The 21,546-nt window shown below is 43.2% G+C and overlaps 1 protein-coding gene across 1 annotated transcript in view; it reads left to right on the forward strand.

Moving 5' to 3' along the window:
* Positions 1 to 21,546, forward strand: part of LOC115102479 (t-SNARE domain-containing protein 1-like) — a 135,023-nt gene that overhangs the window by 95,213 nt on the left and 18,264 nt on the right. The gene's annotated exons all lie outside the window — the stretch shown is intronic.

Below are 21,546 nucleotides of genomic sequence, written 5' to 3' on the forward strand. Positions count from 1 at the left end.
AGCAGCCCATAAAACAGAGCTTTACTTAGTATTGATATTGTTATACAGGTACTGTATTGCCATATTGATTGCTATATTGCCATTCTATTCTGATTGTAATCTGCATAGAGGCCTGAGACGCAGTGCAGATCCTGAGAATATGGCACAACCCGTTAAAAGATCATTGAGATTTTTTTTTTTTTACGAAATGGAATGTTATAGAAGGTTCCAGATACTTTTGATCAGATTTCACTTGTTTTTGAGAAACTTAACCCAACCAGCGATTCACTTCCACATCCTCATTGTGCAGTATTGGGCTCTGAAAAACATCAACAATTGCTCCAAAAACACCCAAATGATTCCTTTTAGAATCGGGAAAGTTATCAGTATAGTGATGCAAGTCTTTAAGATGTTGTACACATGAAATTGTGTCATTATGAACATTGTTACTTTTATTTCTTGTTCTTATTCAGCTTTTTTATACTGCATTGTTGGTTAAGGGCTTGTCAGTAAGCATTTCACTGTGAGGTTAAACACCTGTGACTAATAAAATGAACATTTGATATCTGCAAACCAGGATGAGGAACTGAATCGCTGGTTGGGGTAACTTTATCAAAAACAAGTGAAATCGCTAAAAAAATAGTGTCGGGACCGCATACCATTTATATAAAAAGAGGTTTGGTTGTAAAGGGCTAACTTGTCCTTAAGGATGCGTTCAGTGGATGTTGAATAGTTTTATTTTGTGATAAGAATTTGGGGCCAACTCTGTATAGGGATTCTACAAAAACACAGCTTTTTAATTGGAGTGCCAGTAATGTGCAGGAAGGCTTCCTTCTTGAATTGGGTCAATAATTGGAATCCTAGTCAGAGGACACACTCTGAAAGTGACTGACATGGACTAGCAACGTTCATAGCAACAAGACAGCAAAGTCAACTTTTTTTGCAGCTTGACGTATTTGCTTTTATAGCAAATCGATATTTAAGTATTTTCCGTCAAGAGGAAATGTGGTGGGAAAAGGATTTATCTTCACATATAACTGTGGCTGAAATACTGTAGATGGGTAAATCAATGTTCTCTTAATATTCCTAATTTCAGATTACTACCACTTCAGTTTCCCTGTGTGTGGTATGTTGGTTAAGCAACCAATACTTGATGATTTCTTGCTCAATGTGTGTTTATCACTGAGCAAGCCATTGTGTATAGAAAACACTAGGAACATCTTCCTAATATTTAGTTGGACCCCACTTTTGCCCTACGAACCGTCTCAATCCGTTGGGGCATGGTGCCGAAAAGCGTTCCACAGGGATGCTGACCCATGTTGACTCCAATGTTTCCCACAGTTGTGTCAAGTTGGCTGGGTATCCTTCGGATGGTGGACCATTCTTGATAAACATGGGAAACTGTTAAGCATGAAAAACCCAGCAGCGTTGCAGTTCTTGACACAAACCGGTGCCATCTACTACCATATCCCGTTCAAAGGCACATACATTGTTTGTCTTGCCCATTCATCCTCTGAATGGCACACACACACAATCCATGTATCAATTGTCTCAAAGCTTGAAAATCCAGTCTTTAACCTGTCTCCTCCCCTTCATCTACACTGATTGATATCACTTGATATAACAAGTGAAATGAATAAGGCATCTTAGCGTTCACCTGGATTCACCTGGTCTGTCTTTGTCATGGAAAGAGCAGGTGTTCTTAATAGATTGTATAATGCTGCTCCTTCACATGATCTTTTTTACAGACATTTGTTTTCTTCAGTTTGGACAATGAAATGGAAATGGAATTCCAACCACAAGTAATGATTTTCGTTCACTTGTAGCTTCACATAATCAGTACTTCAAGTAATTAGACTGGCATCTAACAGCTTGGATGTGGTTGGCTAGCTCATTGTGTAGCTAGGGTGAAAGGTTGAAGAATGTTTCTCTGCCTTTACAGGAAATATACAGATTTCTTACAACCTTTGTGTTTTGTGACAGAAACAAAGACCCTCACCGTCAGCTCAGCAGAGGATAGAATCAGTGTAGAAGACTTTGGCCACTATTCAATAATTAACAGATACATGCAGAAATGTCATTTGATGTCAATGGAAAACCACAATTTTCCTGAATTTTTTTTATTTTATTTTTTATTTTACCTTTATTTAACCAGGCAAGTCAGTTAAGAACAAATTCTTATTTTCAATGACGACCTAGGAACAGTGGGTTAACTGCCTGTTCAGGGGCAGAACGACAGATTTGTACCTTGTCAGCTCGGGGGTTTGAACTTGCAACCTTCCGGTTACAAGTCCAATGCTCTAACCACTAGGCTACCCAGCCGCCCCCAAATGATATCGTAACCAATCCACATGAACCCACAGTCTGGCGTCTTTATCTACCACTGATGGAATTACATTTAGGCCTCTTGCCTGACATACACAAATACATCTCAACCCACACGCAGACACAATCATAGTCACTGTATTGTACAGCCAATTGATTCATCTTGAATGGGAGGTTGAGGCCCTGTTGGGAGGTGTTATCTCGTTATCTTCCCCACGTTGATTCTCTCAGGTCACAGATTAGTGGGTCTGCAGGTTTGTGGAGCAAATCATTTGGAGCAGATGAGATGGAATTTCTCAAGTTGTGTGTGTGTGTGTGTGTGTGTGTGTGTGTGTGTGTGTGTGTGTGTGTGTGTGTGTGTGTGTGTGTGTGTGTGTGTGTGTGTGTGTGTGTGTGTGTGTGTGTGTGTGTGTGTGTGTGTACTGAGCCCTATAGAGGAGGAAGAGTACAGGCTTAGCAGAACCGCCTGAGTTCTTGCCAAAGCAGACGCAGCCATAAACCTGGTATAGTCTGCCAGTTCTTGTACCAGAAACACGATCCAAATAAGCAAACAGAGTTTAAACAGAATTAAGCGTTCCGAGTACCAACAACAGTTTTCCTCCCATTTGTTGTTGCTTGTTGTGGCCTTCTTCCATTCTCCTTGATGCTGTTGACTGATTTTGAAGAAAGTACCGGTACTACACTACAGTACTCTCACATAATAATAATCCCTAATAATAATAACTTTATTTGTATAGCTCTTTTCAGTACTCCCACATACTCTAGCTGGAGTAGACAATACTATGTTATACAGAAACATAATGAAAGACAGAGATACAAAGACAGAGAGTCAGACAGAAGGGCACAGCATTACATAGTCATAGAGAGGGGAAACATTGACAGGTGCGAACTATGAACACACAGTGAGGGTTAGAGAGGATATAAACTGAGCAAAAAAAGAACGTCAATTTTTCAGGACCCTGTCTTTCAAAGATAATTCGTAAAAATCCAAATAACTTCACAGATCTTCATTGTAAAGGGTTTAACCACTGTTTCCCATGCTTGTTCAATCAACCATAAACAATTAATGAACATGCACCTGTAGAATGGTCGTAAAGACACTAACAGCTTACAGACGGTAGGCAATTAAGGTCACAGTTGTGAAAACTTAGGACACTAAAGAGGACTCAGAAAAAGAGCAAAGAAAAGATGCCCAGGGTCCCTGCTACTCTGCGTGAACGTGCCGCACAAACCTAGGCGGGCCTAACAGGCTTAAATAGACAAAAATCAAGAAACACAAAAAGGAACAGGTGCAACTAATAAGACCAAACGAACAGAAAAGGAAAAAGGGATCGGTGGCGGCTAGTAGACCGGCGACGACGACCGCCGAGCACCGCCCGAACAGGCAGGGGAGCCACCTTCAGTGGAAGTCATGACACAAACACTGAGGACTATAGAGGATATAGACACAGAGAGTTACAGAGGAATAAAGGCAGAGAGGAGAGTAGCGAGCATTATAGAGAGAGACAAGTTGATATGGACAGGTATGAACAAACACTGAGGACTATAGAGGATATAGACACAGAGAGTTACAGAGGAATAAAGGCAGAGAGGAGAGTAGCGAGCACTATAGAGAGAGACAAGTTGATATGGACAGGTATGAACAAACACTGAGGACTATAGAGGATATAGACACAGAGAGTTACAGAGGAATAAAAGCAGAGAGGAGAGTAGCGAGCATTATAGAGAGAGACAAGTTGATATGGACAGGTATGAACAAACACTGAGGACTATAGAGGATATAGACACTGAGAGTTACAGAGGAATAAAGGCAGAGAGGAGAGTAGCAAGCATTATAGAGAGAGACAAGTTGATATGGACAGGTATGAACAAACACTGAGGAGTATAGAGGATATAAACACTGAGAGAGTTACAGAGGAATAAAGGCAGAGAGGAGAGTAGCGAGCACTATAGAGAGAGACAGGTTGATATGGACAGGTATGAACAAACACTGAGGAGTATAGAGGATATAGACACTGAGAGAGTTACAGAGGAATAAAGGCAGAGAGGAGAGTAGCGAGCATTATAGAGAGAGACAAGTTGATATGGACAGGTATGAACAAACACTGAGGAGTATAGAGGATATAGACACTGAGAGAGTTACAGAGGAATAAAGGCAGAGAGGAGAGTAGCGAGCATTATAGAGAGAGACAAGTTGATATGGACAGGTATGAACAAACACTGAGGACTATAGAGGATATAGACACAGAGAGTTACAGAGGAATAAAGGCAGAGAGGAGAGTAGCGAGCACTATAGAGCGAGACAAGTTGATATGGACAGGTATGAACAAACACTGAGGACTATAGAGGATATAGACACAGAGAGTTACAGAGGAATAAAGGCAGAGAGGAGAGTAGCGAGCACTATAGAGAGAGACAGGCTGATATGGACTAGAGGTTGATCGGCATGGCCGATTAATTAGGGCCGATTTCAAGTTTTCATAACAATCGGTAATCGTCATGTTTGGACGCCGGTTATGGCCAATTACATTGCACTCCACAAGGAGTCTGAGTGGCAGGCTGACCACCTGTTACGCGAGTGCAGCAAGGAGCCAAAGTAAGTTGCTAGTTAGCATTAAACTTATCAATCTTAACATAATCACTTGTTAACTACACATGGTTGATGATATTACTAGTTTATCTAGCTTGTCCTGCCTTGCATATAATCAATGTGGTGCCTGTTAATTTATCATCGAATCACAGCCTACTTCGGGTACCCTAAACGGGTGATGATTTAACAAGCTCATTTGCGAAAAAAGCACTCTCATTGCATCAATGTGTACCTAACCATAAACATCAATGCCTTTCTAAAAATCAACACACAAGTACATTTTTTTAAACCTGCATATTTAGTTAACATTGCCTGCTAACATGAATTTCTTTTAACTAGGGAAATTGTGTCACTACTCTTGTGTTCTGTGCAAGCAGAGTCAGGGTATATGCAGCAGTTTGGGCCGCCTAGCTCATTGCAAACTGTGTGAGGACCATTTCATCCTAACAAAGACCCTAATTAATTTTTCAGAATTTTACTTAATTATGACATAACATTGAAGGTTGTGCAATGTAACAGCAATATTTAGACTTGGGGTTGCTGCCCGTTCATTAAAATACGGAACGGTCCCGTATTTCACTGAAAGAATAAATGTTTTGTTTTCGAAATTATAGTTTCCGGATTTGACCCTATTAATGACCTAAGGCTCGTTTTTCTGTGTGTTTATCATATTATAATTAAGTCTATGATTGGATATTTATTAGAGCAGTCTGACTGTGCGGTGGTATGCAGCAGCAGGCTCGTAAGCATTCATTCAAACAGCACTTTCCTGAGAGAAATAGTCCTATAATTCCTGTAATAACTACAACCTAAAACTTCTTAACTGGGAATGTTGAAGACTCATAGTAAAAGGAACCACCACACTACAAAGGGAAGCACAGCCGCGAGCTGCCCAGTGACACAAACCTACCAGATGAGCTAAATCACTAATGTGCTCGCTTTGAGGCAAGCAACACTGAGGCATGCATGAGAGCATCAGCTGTTCCGGATGACTGTGTGATCACGCTGTCCGTAGCCAACGTGATAAGACCTTTAAACAGGTCAACATACACAAGACTGCAGGGCCAGATGGATTACCAGGACGTGTGCTCCGGGCATGTGCTGACCAACTGGCAGGTGTCTTCACTGACATTTTCAACATGTCTCTGATTGAGTCTATAATACCAACATGTTTCAAGCAGACCACCATAGTCCCTGTGCCCAAGAACACAAAGGCAACCTGCCTAAACGACTACAGACCCGTAGCACTCACGTCCGTAGCCATTAAGTGACTACAGCTCAGTGTTCAACACCATAGTACCCGCAAGCTCATCAGTAAGCTAAGGATCCTGGGACTAAACACCTCCCTCTGCAACTGGATCCTGGACTTCGCTGATCCTCAACACTGGAGCTCCCCAGGGGTGCGTACGCTCAGTCCCCTCCTGTACTCCCTGTTCACCCAAGACTGCGTGGCCAGGCACGACTCCAACACCATCATTAAGTTTCTAGACGACACAACAGTGGTAGGCCTGATCAACGACAACGAAGAGACAGACTTTAGGGAGGAGGTCAGAGACCTGGCAGTGTGGTGCCAGAATAACAACCTATCCCTCAACGTAACCAAGACTAAAGAGATGATTGTGGACTATGGGAAAAGGAGGACCGAGCACATCCCCATTCTCATCGGCGGGAGTTTAGTGCAGCAGGTTGTGAGCTTCAAGTTCCTTGGTGTCCACATCAACAACAAACTAGAATGGTCCAAACACACCAAGACAGTCGTGAAGGGTACTACAAAGTCTATTCCCCCTCAGGAAACTAAAAAGATTTGGCATGGGTCCTGAGATCCTTAAAAGGTTCTACAGCTGTAACATCAAGAACATCCTGAATGGTTGCATCACTGTCTGGTACGGCAATTGCTCGGCCTCCGACACCAAGGCACTTCAGAGGGTAGTGGGTACGGCCCAGTACATCACTGGAGCTAAGCTGACTGCCATCCAGGACCTCTACACCAGGTGGTGTCAGAGGAAGGACCTAAAAATGGTCAAAGACCCCAGTCGCCCCAGTTATAGACTGTTCTCGCTACTACCGCATGGCAAGCAGTACCGGAGTGCCAAGTCTAGGGCAAAATGGCTTCTCAATGGTTTTTACCCCCCAAGCCATAAGACTCCTGAACAGGTAATCAAATGGCTACCCGGACTATTTGAATCTTTTTACGCTGCTGCTACTCTTTGTTTATCATATATGCATAGTCACTTTAACTATACATTCATGTACATAATACCTCAATTGGGCCGAGCAACCAGTGCTCCCGCACATTGGCTAACCGGGCTATCTGCATTGTGTCCCGCCACCCACCACCTGCCAACCCCTCTTTTACGCTACTGCTACTCTCTGTTCATCATATATGCATAGTCACTTTAACCATATCTACATGTACATATTACCTCAATCAGCCTGACTAACCGGTGTCTGTATGTAGCCTCGCTACTTTATAGCCTCGCTACTGTATATAGCCTCGCTACTGTATATAGCCTCGCTACTGTATATAGCCTCGCTACTGTATATAGCCTCACTACTGTATATAGCCTCGCTACTGTATATAGCCTGTCTTTTTACTGTTCTTTTATTTCTTTACTTACCTATTGTTCACCTAATACCCTTTTTGCACTATTGGTTAGAGCCTGTAAGTAAGCATTTCACTGTAAGGTCTACAGCTGTTGTATTCGGCGCACATGACAAATAAACTTTGATTTGATTTGAGCTTCTAAAAAAAAAGGGCTTTTTTTGGTCCTCCAATAATCGGTATCGGCGTTGAAGAATCCTAATCGGTCAACCTCTAATATGGACTGGTATGAACAAACACAGAGAAGGATAGAAGATATAGTCACTGAAAGAGATACAGAGGCAGATGGGCAGAGAGGAGAATAGCGAGCACTATAGATCAGTTTAATGAGAGTGACGACGACAGAAATCACTGTGGAGCCGCTTCTGCTCTCGAATCAATAGCCTGGCTCTTTATGGTGCACTAAATAACGCCATAACTGCACCCTGACACTTATTTCTGCAAATGATATTGCCGGCACCGCCTTCACATCCTGTTTACAGACTCATTTGGGAAGTGAGATTTTTCAATGTGCATGTTAGCACCATGTGCTAACTGTAATTACACAAGGTATTTGTGTGTATGGGGAGGAATGGTCGCTGAAATCAGGGGTGCTAAAAGAGAGAGGTTTCAAGGGGTTTCGTCTAATCAAGCAGTGACCATGGACACTAGAAATGTGCCTGTCCAGTCTGTATCCTAACAGTTAAACTGACGGTTGGTTATCATTATGCATCTCAATATTAGTACAGTAAATGGGATTCTATTCACACGGGGCCCCATTTACGTAATGGATTTCCCCTATTTACAGTGCCTTGACAAAGTATTCACCGTCTTTGGTGTTCTAACAATTTTGTTGCATTACAAACGGTAATTTAAATGGATTTTTATTTGGATTTCATGTCATTGACATACACGAAATAGTCCAAATTGAAAAAAAAGAACTTGTTTCAAACAATTCTAAAATATAAAAAACGGAAAAGTGGTGAGTCACCCCCCTTTGCTATGAAGCCCCTAAATAAGATCTGGTGCAACCAATTACCTTCAAAAGTCACATAATTAGTTAAATAAAGTCCACCTGTGTGCAATCTAAGTGTCACATGATCAGTCACATGATCTCAGTAAATACAGTCGGGCAAAAAAGTACTTAGCCACCAATTGTGCAAGTTCTCCCACTTAAAAAGACGAGAGAGGACTGTAATTTTCGTCATAGGTACACTTCAACTATGACAGACAAAATGAGAAAGAAAATCAGAAAATCACATTGTAGGATTTTTTATGAATTTATTTGTAAAGTATTTAGTCAGCCACCAAACATCTAAATGTCTTCGAATGACCTAGTCAAAGCCCAGACCTCAATCCAATTGAGAATCTGTGGTATGACTTAAAGATTGCTGTATACGAGCGGGAACCCATCCAACTTGAAGGAGCTGGAGCAGTATTGCCTTGAAGAATGGACAAAAATCCCAGTGGCTAGTGGTAGGCATGTTGTGTAAATCAAATGATACAAACCCCCCAAAAAATCAATTTTATTTCCAGGTTGTAAGGCAAAAAAATGCCAAGGGAGGGTGAATACTTTCACAAGCCACTGTATCTAATATTATACAGACCACATAGTGGTGCAGGTCCCCCCAATACATTTTGCATGTGAAGGGCCACTAATCAGTGTGGTGTGCATACAATTTGCAGTCAACATTGTCTGATAATGACGCATTAGCACATGTGCTCTAAAAATGGACAATTCTATTCCTTTCTAGTAACAGTTGCTATTGTTGCTAAAAAAGGCTTTCATCATCATATTACACCACTGTACAAATACGACACTATATTAGAATGGTTGATTTGATGGGACTCTCCTCTTAACTGGCTTCAAACAGGGAATATTGTGAATGGACACTCATGGGAGACTCTCTACTGCAGTGCATTGATCAGTAGTCAGGTAGCGTTGTACGAACACACACACACACACACACACACACATATGCACACACACACACACACACACACACACACACACACACACACACACACACACACACACACACACACACACACACACACACACACACACACACACACCGGAAGAACAAGTAAAGCGGGGGGCCAGGGACACAGTGCTGTCTGATCATAGAGAATCTCCAGTTTACACAAACACAATCAGAGAGATTACAAGCACATCCTGGAGCTCCCTCAAAACACAAAGCACATCTTCACACATACAGTGCCTTCAAAAAGTATTTATTTCACATTTTGTTGTGTTACAGCCTGAATTCAAAAAGGATTCAATAGATTTTTTTTATCTCACATCTATACACTATAACCCATAATGACAAAGTGAAAACCTGTTTAGATATTTTTACAGTTATTGAAAATGAATACAAAAATATCTAATTTATTAAGTATTCACACCCCTGAGTCAATATGTTAGAATCACCTTTGGCAGCGATTATAGATGTAAGTCTTTTGGGGTAAGTCTCCAAGAGCTTTGCCCATTGTTCTTTGAAGAAATGTTTCAAGTTCGGTCAAATTGGATGTTCATCATTGCTAGACAACCAAGTCTTCCCATAGATTTCAAAGCAGATTTAATTCAAAACTGTAACTCGGCCAGTCAGGAGCATTCACTGTCTTCTTGGTGAGCAACCCCAGTGTAGATTTGGCCTTTTGTTTAGGTTATTGTCCTGCTGAAAGGTGAATTCATGTCTGGTGGAAATCAGACTAAACCAGGTTTTCCTCTAGGATTTTGCATGTGCTTAGCTCCATTCTGGAAGAAAAAAACAGTCCTTAACAATTACAAGCATACCCATAACATAATGCAGACTATGCTCAAAATGATGGAGAGTGCTACCCAGTAATGTGTTGTATTGGATTTGCCCAAAGCAAAAACACTTTGTATTCAGGAGAAAAAGTTAAGTGCTTTGACACATTTTTTGCAATATTACGTTAGTGCCTTGTTGCAAATAGCATGCATGTTTTGGAATATTTTTTATTCTGTAGAGACTTCCTTTTTAAAAATTATGGTGGAGTAAGTACAATGTTGTTGATCCATCCTCAGTTTTCTCCTATCACAGCCGTTAAACTCTGTAACTGTTTTAAAGTCACCATTGGCCTCATGGTGAAATTCCTGAGGGGTTGGCTGTATCTTTGTAGTGACTGTGTGTATTGACACACCATCCAAAGTCTAATTAATAACTTCACCAGGCTCAAAAGGATATTCAGTGTCTGTTTTTTGTTTCTTTTATCAATCTACCAACAGGTGCCCTTCATTGCGAGACATTGGAAACCTCCCTGGTCTTTGTGGTTGAAGCTGTTTGAAATGCACTGCTTGACTGAGGGACCTTACACATATGTGTGTTGGGTACAGAGATGAGAAAATCAATCAAAAATCATGTTAAACACTTTTATTGCACACAGTGAATCCATGCAACTTATTATGTAACTTGCACTTTAACTTATTTAGGCTTGCCATAACAAAGGGGTTGAATACTTATTGACTCAAGACATTTAAATGTTTCATTTTAATTCATTTGTACACATTTCAAAAAACAATTCCCCTTTGACATTACGCGGTATTGTGTGAAGGCCAGTGACACAAAACACACATTTAATTGGTTTTAAATGCAGGCTGTAACATAACAAAATGTGGAAAAAGTACATGAGAGTGTCTAGTTTGAGAAACAGATACCTCACAAGTCCTCAACTGGCAGCTTCATTAAATAGTACCCACAAAACACCAGTCTCAACGTCAACAGTGAAGAGGCGACTCCAGGATGCTGGCCTTCTTGTTACGAACGCCTCTAGGAAGAGGGAACACAACACCATGCTACAATTCAACTCCCCGTAGAGTGAAAGAGGTATGGGACTGTAGGTGCGAATAAGGATGACAAAAGGCAGAGAATTTGCCGTTTACTAGGAATTTATTCCATCACACGGTAATTTTGTGGAAAAGGGGCTGGACGGAACCAAAGCAAAGAAATGAAATGTCAAAGCCCCCTCTTACCTTACCTGCCTACAAACTACTTACCTAACTAGCATCACCTGGTGCACTAACCAAAATACAGGGGGTGGTTCACCCAGGTATTACCTAGTGTGCCTAAACAGTGTATGTACTATGGGTATATGTATGCCCGTAGGCCTCTTACCTAAGCACTCCCTAGGTGTCTTCCCCTTCCCCCCTGGGAACAACAACAGAATAACAAAAACAACTTCAATAATCAAACCACTGCGTCCTATTGACACACTAATCATCGCTCTCCTAACAACAACCAACACAGGATATCACCGTCATCTCTCTTCTGAGCATCAGAACACTGGCTTATATTGCTTCAGAAAGAGTCTGTAATTGAAGACAGCTGCGTCCTCTGACGAGAGGGCGGGGTCAGCTCCAATTTGCCATGTAGTCAACCAATCAGCTGCTTGGGGGATTCCAGGAAGCCATCCTGAAACACACACATACAAAACCACAACACAGAAACTGGGGAATGTAACAAGAGTTGCAAAGAAAAAGCCATATCTCAGACTGGCCAATAAAAATAAAAGATTAAGATGAGCAGATGAACACAGACACTGGACAGAGGAATTCTGCCTAGAAGGCCAGCATGCCGTAGTCATCGTCTCACTGTTGATGTTGAGACTGGTGTTATTTAATGAAGCTGCCAGTTGAGGACTTGCGAGATATCTGTTTCTCAAACTAGACACTCTAATGTACTTGTCCTCTTGCTCAGTTGTGCACCGGGGCCTCCCACTCTTCTTCCTATTCTGGTTAGGGCCAGTTTGCGCTGTTCTGTGAAGGCAGTAGTGCACAGCAGTGTACGAGATCTTTAGTTTCCCGGCAATTTCTTGCATGGAATAGCCTTCATTTCTCAGAACAAGAATAGTCTGATGAGTTTCATAAGAAAGTATTTGTTTCTGGACATTTTGAGCCTGTAATCGAACCCACAAATGCTGGTGCTCCAGATACTCAACTAGTCTAAAGAAGGCCAGTTTTATTGCTTCTTTAATCAGACAACAGTTTCCAGCTGTGCTAACAATTGCAAAAGGGTTTTCTAATGATCAATTAGCCTTTTAAAATGATAAACTTCGATGAGCTAACACAACGTGCCATTGGAACACAGGAGTGATGGTTGCTGATAATGGGTCTCTGTACGCCTATGTAGATATTCCATTAAAAATAAATATAATTTACAACATAAACAATGTCTAGACTGTATTTCTGATCAATTTGCTTTTCTTTCATAAACAAGAACATTTCTAAGTGACCCCAAACTTTTGAAAGGTAGTGTATGTCAGAGGGATTCAGATTTTATTTTTATTTTTATGTTTTGCATTAGCTAGACTACATATCCACAGTAAATATAATTTGTCACAAGCATGATCATATTTATTTATTTATTAATCCTGATCAAAAGCTTTGTATGTTGTGCCATCGGCAAAGTTCCAAATCTTTTGAAAGTGGTTGATTTAAATTACAATTTGCCAACACTGATAATAATCCCTTATCATTTCTGACATGTATATGTCACTGATCATCTGAGACAGTTTATCTTTGGTTGTTTGGTGTACATTCAGCTATTTCCGTGAGTTTAGCTGATACATTCTCACTGTCCTCTACCGGCTCCTCATTTTTCAAGTTTTTTCACGTGCACAGCCAAGCCATCTGTTCACGTCCATTTACTGTATTTGAGTGATTTCTCCCTGACAGTTTTTCCTTTTTTACTATATACAGTGGAGAGAACAAGTATTTGATACACTGCCGATTTTGCAGGTTTTCCTACTTACAAAGCATGTAGAGGTCTGTAATTTTTTATCATAGGTACACTTCAACTGTGAGAGACGGAATCTAAAACAAAAATCCAGAAAATCACATTGTATGATTTTTAAGTAATGATGTATATATATAAATGTATGAGTGATTTCTTCCTGATGAGAGCTACAATGTACACAATGACACACACATATACACACAGGTACATACACACAAACCTAGAGGTGTCTTTATCAGCCCATTCGTCCTCATACAGTTCTGTGCCTGTTTGGTTGGCATGTGGTTGTGGTCACCCCACCTGTAGGCTTAACAGATCTGAGGTCCCCTACTGGGAGACAGCTCAGTGGGGTTTTCTACTGGTTTGGGATCAGTGCCCAAGCCTTCAGTAAGGAAGTAGATTCCCTCTATCAAACAGCAACACTGATCACATGTGTTTTCCCTATTTATCTTATAGATCTTGTACATGTGCATTTTCCTCCACATGGGCTACCCTCACCCAAAGGAGAACATAGGTTTCATGCCCAAGAGTGCCATTTCAAATGTAGACACATCAGTCCTTCCTAATTCTCCAACATATTTTTCCATTAATAATTTCAGATATTCATTATTTCCATTTTGTGAGAGGAGAGAGAAGACACCTTTATATCTGCCTTTGGGTATTTACTGTCCTCGCTGTCTAAATTTCAGGATGCCTTTAAACTTGTCCTCCCTTCCTTGATTCCTTCATTCTGCACCAGATGCAGTCAGGCTGAACAGCTGCATTTGTTATTGGCATAGGCAATTATAAAGTAAACTCAGGCTTTTTGTGTTGGAGGGAGGCAAAACTGAAGAGGCCTACAAGGCCCGGACCCCTAGCTTTCAGTGGATCATCGGGTAGGCTGGGAGAAGGTGACCGCTCAGTTTAATAGCGCTTGCAGGAGTATAGTCTCAGCATTCATCCACATCTGATCCTCAGGTAACACTTGATTTAAACTATGAGTAGACAGTAAGATGTTTGCAACATGTCTATTGACTTGCAGCTACTTGCCACTACAATGATTCTTCACATTGACTGGTATAGTAGTGTGGATATTGGAACAAAGCCAGTATCTCTCTGTATCAGGAGTCAAGGTAAGACCCAAGTGCAGACTGTTGAAGTAACAATGTTTAATGTAACCACAGGGGCAGACAAACGACAGGCAGGCAGGGGACGATAATCCAGAAGTGGAGCAAGGACAGGGTCAGGACAGGCAGGCTCAGGGACGGGCAGAGTGGTCAGGCGGGCAGGTACAGGGTCAGGACAGTTAGGCTCAGGGACGGGCAGAGTGGTCAGGCGGGCAGGTACAGGGTCAGGACAGTTAGGCTCAGGGACGGGCAGAGTGGTCAGGCGGGCAGGTACAGGGTCAGGACAGGCTCAGGGACGGGCATAGTGGTCAGGCGGGCAGGTACAGGGTCAGGACAGGCTCAGGGACGGGCAGAGTGGTCAGGCGGGCAGATACAGGGTCAGTACAGGCTCAGGGATGGGCAGAGTGGTCAGGCAGGCAGGTACAGGGTCAGGACAGGCTCAGGGACGGGCAGAACGGTCAGGCGGGCAGGTACAGGGTCAGGACAGGCAGGCTCAGGGATGGGCAAGAGTGGTCAGGGACGGGGAGAGTGGTCAGGCGGGCAGGTACAGGGTCAGGACAGGCTCAGGGACGGGCAGAGTGGTCGGGGCGGGCAGGTACAGGGTCAGGACAGGCTCAGGGATGGGCAGAGTGGTCGGGCGGGCAGGTACAGGGTCAGGACAGGCTCAGGGACGGGCAGAATGGTCAGGCGGGCAGGTACAGGGTCAGGACAGGCTCAGGCAGGCTCAGGGATGGGCAGAGTGGTCAGGCGGGCAGGTACAGGGTCAGGACAGACTCAGGCAGGCTCAGGGACGGGCAGAGTGGTCAGGCGGGCAGGTACAGGGTCAGGACAGGCTCAAGCAGGCTCAGGGACGGGCAGAGTGGTCAGGCGGGCAGGTACAGGGTCAGGACAGGCAAAGGTCAAAAACCAGGAGGAAGAGAAAAAGAGAGGCTGGGAAAAGACAGGAGCTGACAGGACGAACGCTGGTAAGCTTGACAAACAAGACGAACGGGCAACTGACAAACAGAAAACACAGGTATAAATACACAGCGGATAATGGGGAAGATGGGCAACACCTGGAGGGGGGTGGAGACAATCACAAGGACAGGTGAAACAGATCAGGGCATGACACTCTGACTCTTAAAACATTGTGTCACCAAGACAGAACATACAGTAAATATCCCTCAGATGCTAAGTATGCCACATAGGTAAAAAGAGAGCCCTCGACACACTCTGGACTAAATGTGTCCCATAGTCTTTATACCTGACAAAAGGTAAGGGACAGCCAGATAGCTGTAAATCAGGGTCAAGTTTGTGCAAGAGATACATGGGGATGTTTGGTTATGTTGCAAGCATTGTTGTAAAGTCGTCCTGTTTGTGTCAGAAGAAGCTGATTTAAGTCATGTATTTTAAGACTTGGGTGAGGCTGTGAGAACCAATACCCCCAGTCCATACCGTTCGTGTCCCAGACAGCACTAGTGAAATACTGTGATATGAAAGTACCAGACAGACTGTGACTTCCTCTAGCTAGCTGTCGTTGTTGCCTCAGGAACAGGCTAAAGGGTGGGTGACATAGCTAGCTTCACTGTTTTCACACACACTTCCTTATTCACAGGGTTCAATTCTTGGGCCGACTCTTTTCTCTGTATATATCAATGATGTTGCTCTTGCTGCGGGCGATTCCCTGATCCACCTCTATGCAGACGACACCATTCTGTATACTTCTGGCCCTTCCTTGGACACTGTGCTATCTAACCTCCAAACGAGCTTCAATGCAATACAACACTCCTTCCGTGGCCTCCAACTGCTCTTAAACACTAGTAAAACCAAATGCATGCTTTTCAACCGTTCGCTGCCTGTACCCGCACGCCCAACTAGAATCACCACCCTGGATGGTTCCGACCTAGAATATGTGGACATCTATAAGTACCTAGGTGTCTGGCTAGACTGCAACCTCTCCTTCCAGACTCATATCAAACATCTCCAATCAAAAATCAAATCTAGAGTCGGCTTTCTATTTCGCAACAAAGCCTACTTCACTCACGTCGCAAAACTTACCCTAGTAAAACTGACTATCCTACCGATCCTCGACTTCGGCGATGTCATCTACAAAATAGCTTCCAATACTCTACTCAGCAAACTGGATGCAGTTTATCACAGTGCCATCCGTTTTGTTACTAAAGCACCTTATACCACCCACCACTGCGACCTGTATGCTCTAGTCGGCTGGCCCTCGCTACATGTTCGTCGCCAGATCCACTGGCTCCAGGTCATCTACAAGTCTATGCTGGGTAAAGCTCCACCTTATCTCAATTTACTGGTCACGATGGCAACACCCACCCGTAGCACGCGCTCCAGCAGGTGTATCTCACTGATCATCCCTAAAGCCAAAACCTAATTTGGCCGCCTTTCCTTTCAGTTCTCTGCTGCCTGCGACTGGAACGAATTGCAAAAATCTCTGAAGTTGGAGACTTTTATCTCCCTCACCAACTTTAAACATCTGCTATCTGAGCAGCTAACCGATCGCTGCAGCTGTACATAGTCCATCGATATATAGCCCACCCAATTTACCTACCTCATCCCCATACTGTTTTTTATTTTATTTACTTTTCTGCTCTTTTGCACACCAGTATCTCTACCTGCACATGATCATCTGATCATTTATCACTCCAGTGTTAATCTGCAAAATTGTAATTATTCGCCTACCTCCTCATGCCTTTTGCACACAATGTATATAGATTTTTTTTCTACTATGTTATTGACTTGTTTATTGTTTATTGTTTACTCCATGTGTAACTCTGTGTTGTTGTCTGTTCACACTGCTATGCTTTTTCTTGGCCAGGTCGCAGTTGCAAATGAGAACTTACCTGGTTAAATAAAGGTGAAATAAAAAAATAAAAAATTCTGTCAAAATGAGTCTAGTCTAGTCAGTGGAGATAAGAGAGGAGGGACTGTGCAGCTGCCAATGTGATTTCATGTATCTTTTGTGCTCATCCTTGTCCAAATAGTACATCACTGACAATCTCTTTGATTTCTCAAGGGAACAGTGTGTTACTGTGATATGTTTTTGCAACTTGTTGAATGTTCCTAATGCAGCTTTTATTTAGTTAATGCTGATTCACAAATGTTCACTGTCATCTTGAATGTATTCTCCAGTGTTCTATGGTTCACAACACCAATAGTTGGTCTTTTTAATATACCGAATTTGCGTTGACAAAATATTGAAATATTTTCCACAATTTTAAGGCATTTCTGAGCTGTGCTGCAGGAGAAATGTGTATTTCAATACCATAAAAATATTGAGAATCATAATCTGAAATATGGGAGATTCAGGGATCAAACGAGGTGTCAAAGCTTGTTTATAACTTATGTGTTCACACAGCTTTCTTGCTGAATTTCTAACACGGATGAAGCCACATTTCAAGCACTTTTTTCTTCTGATAAATATTAGAGAATTAATGCAGCAGATCCATGTTAAATTTAGCATCCAAAGCTGCTTTCCTCACTATAATGAAACACTACAGACAGGCTCGTACTGAAAGAGGCTTATTCAAATGATTTAAAAAGCTAAGTTGACAACACAGAACAGGGATCCAGCAACAACTAGACATTGCAAAGATGAGACAAGATCTTTTTGAATATATATTTTTTATATAATATTTATAAAATAGTGACTTATAGAAGGTCTTACCACTCAGAATGGTATAAGTACTCTGAAGTGGGGAGTTATTATGCCATTTGAATATTACCATTAATAGAGAACCTGTCACGACTTCCGCCGAAGTCGGCCCCTCTCCTTGTTCGGGTGGTCGACGTCACCGGCTTTCTAGTCACCACCGATCCATGTTTCTGTTTCGTTTTGTTTTGTCTGATTAGACACACACCTGTTTTACATTCCCTATTTAACTATCTGGACATACATTTCTGTTCTGTCCGTGATTGTTCATGTCGTTAGTGGTTGTGTTTGTATTAGAGTTGTGTTGTATGTTCCTATTTGGAATTTTGCTTTATTCTCTGAGTAAACTCAGTTGGATTACTCTATACCTGTGTCCTGCGCCTGACACCGCTTTCACTCTGCACCCAATCGCTGACAGAACCCTTATGTTCAGACAGGTGGAAAATGATTACTTAATGACACCCTCCGATAGGAAAGATGACACATGAACCTACAGTTTTCAAACAAAACATTGAACCAGAAAAAAATGTTTTACATGCGGGCAATTCCACACCCGGAAGGCCCAGAAATATTTTTGGTATCTCTGATTGTTCTGGCAATTCCCACGTAGAAACGTCATAGAGCGGAAGGAAGATTGATATGCTTTTTACATTTGTAACAAAACATGATGGGGAGAAAATCATGATGAAAGTGGCAATTTTAGGCCCTTTTTAGAATTATACTCCTGTACTCTAAAATATGGAATATGTATAGATTCTGAAATAAACATTTCACATTCATTTATTCCATGTATTCAATCTCAAAAGAACACTTGAATTTGATAAAAATATAAATTGTCATATTGCTTTAAACAATTATACTCAGGGGTGAAAGTAAGCCGGTACGGGGTACGCTGCAATAGTCAAACGTGAGCCTATCACAGTTAGCACAATATGCCAAAAAACTATAGACTATTACACATTTTTTAACATTACTGCAGGTCAGCCGTGTTATAAATGAGCAAATTGACTTGAAACTGGGTGGTATATACTCCAAACTGTGTTGTTGTTCGATGAGAACACTTACATTTTGCCAAGGCGTAGATGAGTGGCTGAGACACATGGACAAGGTGTAGATGAGTGGCTGAGACACATGGACAAGGTGTAGATGAGGGGCTGAGACACATGGACAAGGCGTAGATGAGTGGCTGAGTCACATGGACAAGGCGTAGATGAGTGGCTGAGACACATGGACAAGGCATAGATGAGTGGCTGAGACACATGGACAAGGCATAGATGAGTGGCTGAGACACATGGACAAGGCGTAGATGAGTGGCTGAGACACATGGACAAGGCGTAGATGAGGGGCTGAGACATATGGACAAGGCGTAGATGAGGGGCTGAGACACATGGACAAGGCGTAGATGAGTGGCTGAGACACATGGACAAGGCGTAGATGAGTGGCTGAGACACATGGACAAGGCGTAGATGAGTGGCTGAGACACATGGACAAGGCATAGATGAGTGGCTGAGACACATGGACAAGGCGTAGATGAGTGGCTGAGACACATGGACAAGGCGGAGATGAGGGGCTGAGACACATGGACAAGGCGTAGATGAGGGGCTGAGACACATGGACAAGGCGTAGATGAGGGGCTGAGACACATGGACAAGGCGTAGATGAGGGGCTGAGACACATGGACAAGGCGTAGTTGAGTGGCTGAGACACATGGACAAGGCGTAGATGAGTGGCTGAGACACATGGACAAGGCGTAGATGAGTGGCTGAGACACATGGACAAGGCGTAGATGAGTGGCTGAGACACATGGACAAGGCGTAGATGAATGGCTGAGACACATGGACAAGGCATAGATGAGTGGCTGAGACACATGGACAAGGCGTAGATGAATGGCTGAGACACATGGACAAGGCGTAGATGAGGGGCTGAGACACATGGACAAGGCGTAGATGAGTGGCTGAGACACATGGACAAGGCGTAGATGAGTGGCTGAGTCACATGGACAAGGCATAGATGAGGGGCTGAGACACATGGACAAGGCGTAGATGAGTGGCTGAGACACATGGACAAGGCGTAGATGAGGGGCTGAGACACATGGACAAGGCGTAGATGAGTGGCTGAGTCACATGGACAAGGCGTAGATGAGTGGCTGAGTCACATGGACAAGGCATAGATGAGGGGCTGAGACACATGGACAAGGCGTAGATGAGTGGCTGAGACACATGGACAAGGCGTAGATGAGTGGCTGAGACACATGGACAAGGCATAGATGAGTGGCTGAGACACATGGACAAGGCGTAGATGAGTGGCTGAGACACATGGACAAGGCATAGATGAGTGGCTGAGACACATGGACAAGGCGTAGATGAGTGGCTGAGACACATGGACAAGGCGTAGATGAGTGGCTGAGACACATGGACAAGGCGTAGATGAGTGGCTGAGACACATGGACAAGGCATAGATGAGTGGCTGAGACACATGGACAAGGCGTAGATGAGTGGCTGAGACACATGGACAAGGCATAGATGAGTGGCTGAGACACATGGACAAGGCGTAGATGAGTGGCTGAGACACATGGACAAGGCATAGATGAGTGGCTGAGACACATGGACAAGGCGTAGATGAGGGGCTGAGACACATGGACAAGGCGTAGATGAGTGGCTGAGACACATGGACAAGGCATAGATGAGTGGCTGAGACACATGGACAAGGCGTAGATGAGTGGCTGAGACACATGGACAAGGCTGAGACACATAGATGAGTGGCTGAGACACATGGACAAGGCGTAGATGAGTGGCTGAGACACATGGACAAGGCATAGATGAGTGGCTGAGACACATGGACAAGGCGTAGATGAGTGGCTGAGACACATGGACAAGGCGTAGTTGAGTGGCTGAGACACATGGACAAGGCGTAGATGAATGGCTGAGACACATGGACAAGGCGTAGATGAGTGGCTGAGACACATGGACAAGGCGTAGTTGAGTGGCTGAGACACATGGACAAGGCGTAGATGAATGGCTGAGACACATGGATAAGGTGTAGATGAGTGGCTGAGACACATGGACAAGGCGTAGATGAGGGGCTGAGACACATGGACAAGGCGTAGATGAGTGGCTGAGACACATGGACAAGGCGTAGATGAGTGGCTGAGACACATGGACAAGGCATAGATGAGTGGCTGAGACACATGGACAAGGCGTAGATGAGTGGCTGAGACACATGGACAAGGCGTAGTTGAGTGGCTGAGACACATGGACAAGGCGTAGATGAGGGGCTGAGACACATGGACAAGGCGGAGATGAGTGGCTGAGACACATGAACAAGGCGGAGATGAGAAGCAGAGACAACAACAGTGGAGGCATCAATTCAGGCTACAAGTGTAAGACTAATGACACTCGCCCGAATGTCATTACAATTCACATAGGTGTTTTGTAACTGATGTCACTTTCAATTCATGAAAATGTGGGTGAACAGTGTGCTGTTGGGGTTTGGATGCTGGGATTGTTTTCTGAGCGGATGAACGTGCGCGGGTAGCCTACAGGAGCTTTTTTTAA

The sequence above is a fragment of the Oncorhynchus nerka genome, linkage group LG3, assembly GCF_034236695.1.
Source record: "Oncorhynchus nerka isolate Pitt River linkage group LG3, Oner_Uvic_2.0, whole genome shotgun sequence".
Classification (NCBI taxonomy): domain Eukaryota; kingdom Metazoa; phylum Chordata; class Actinopteri; order Salmoniformes; family Salmonidae; genus Oncorhynchus; species Oncorhynchus nerka.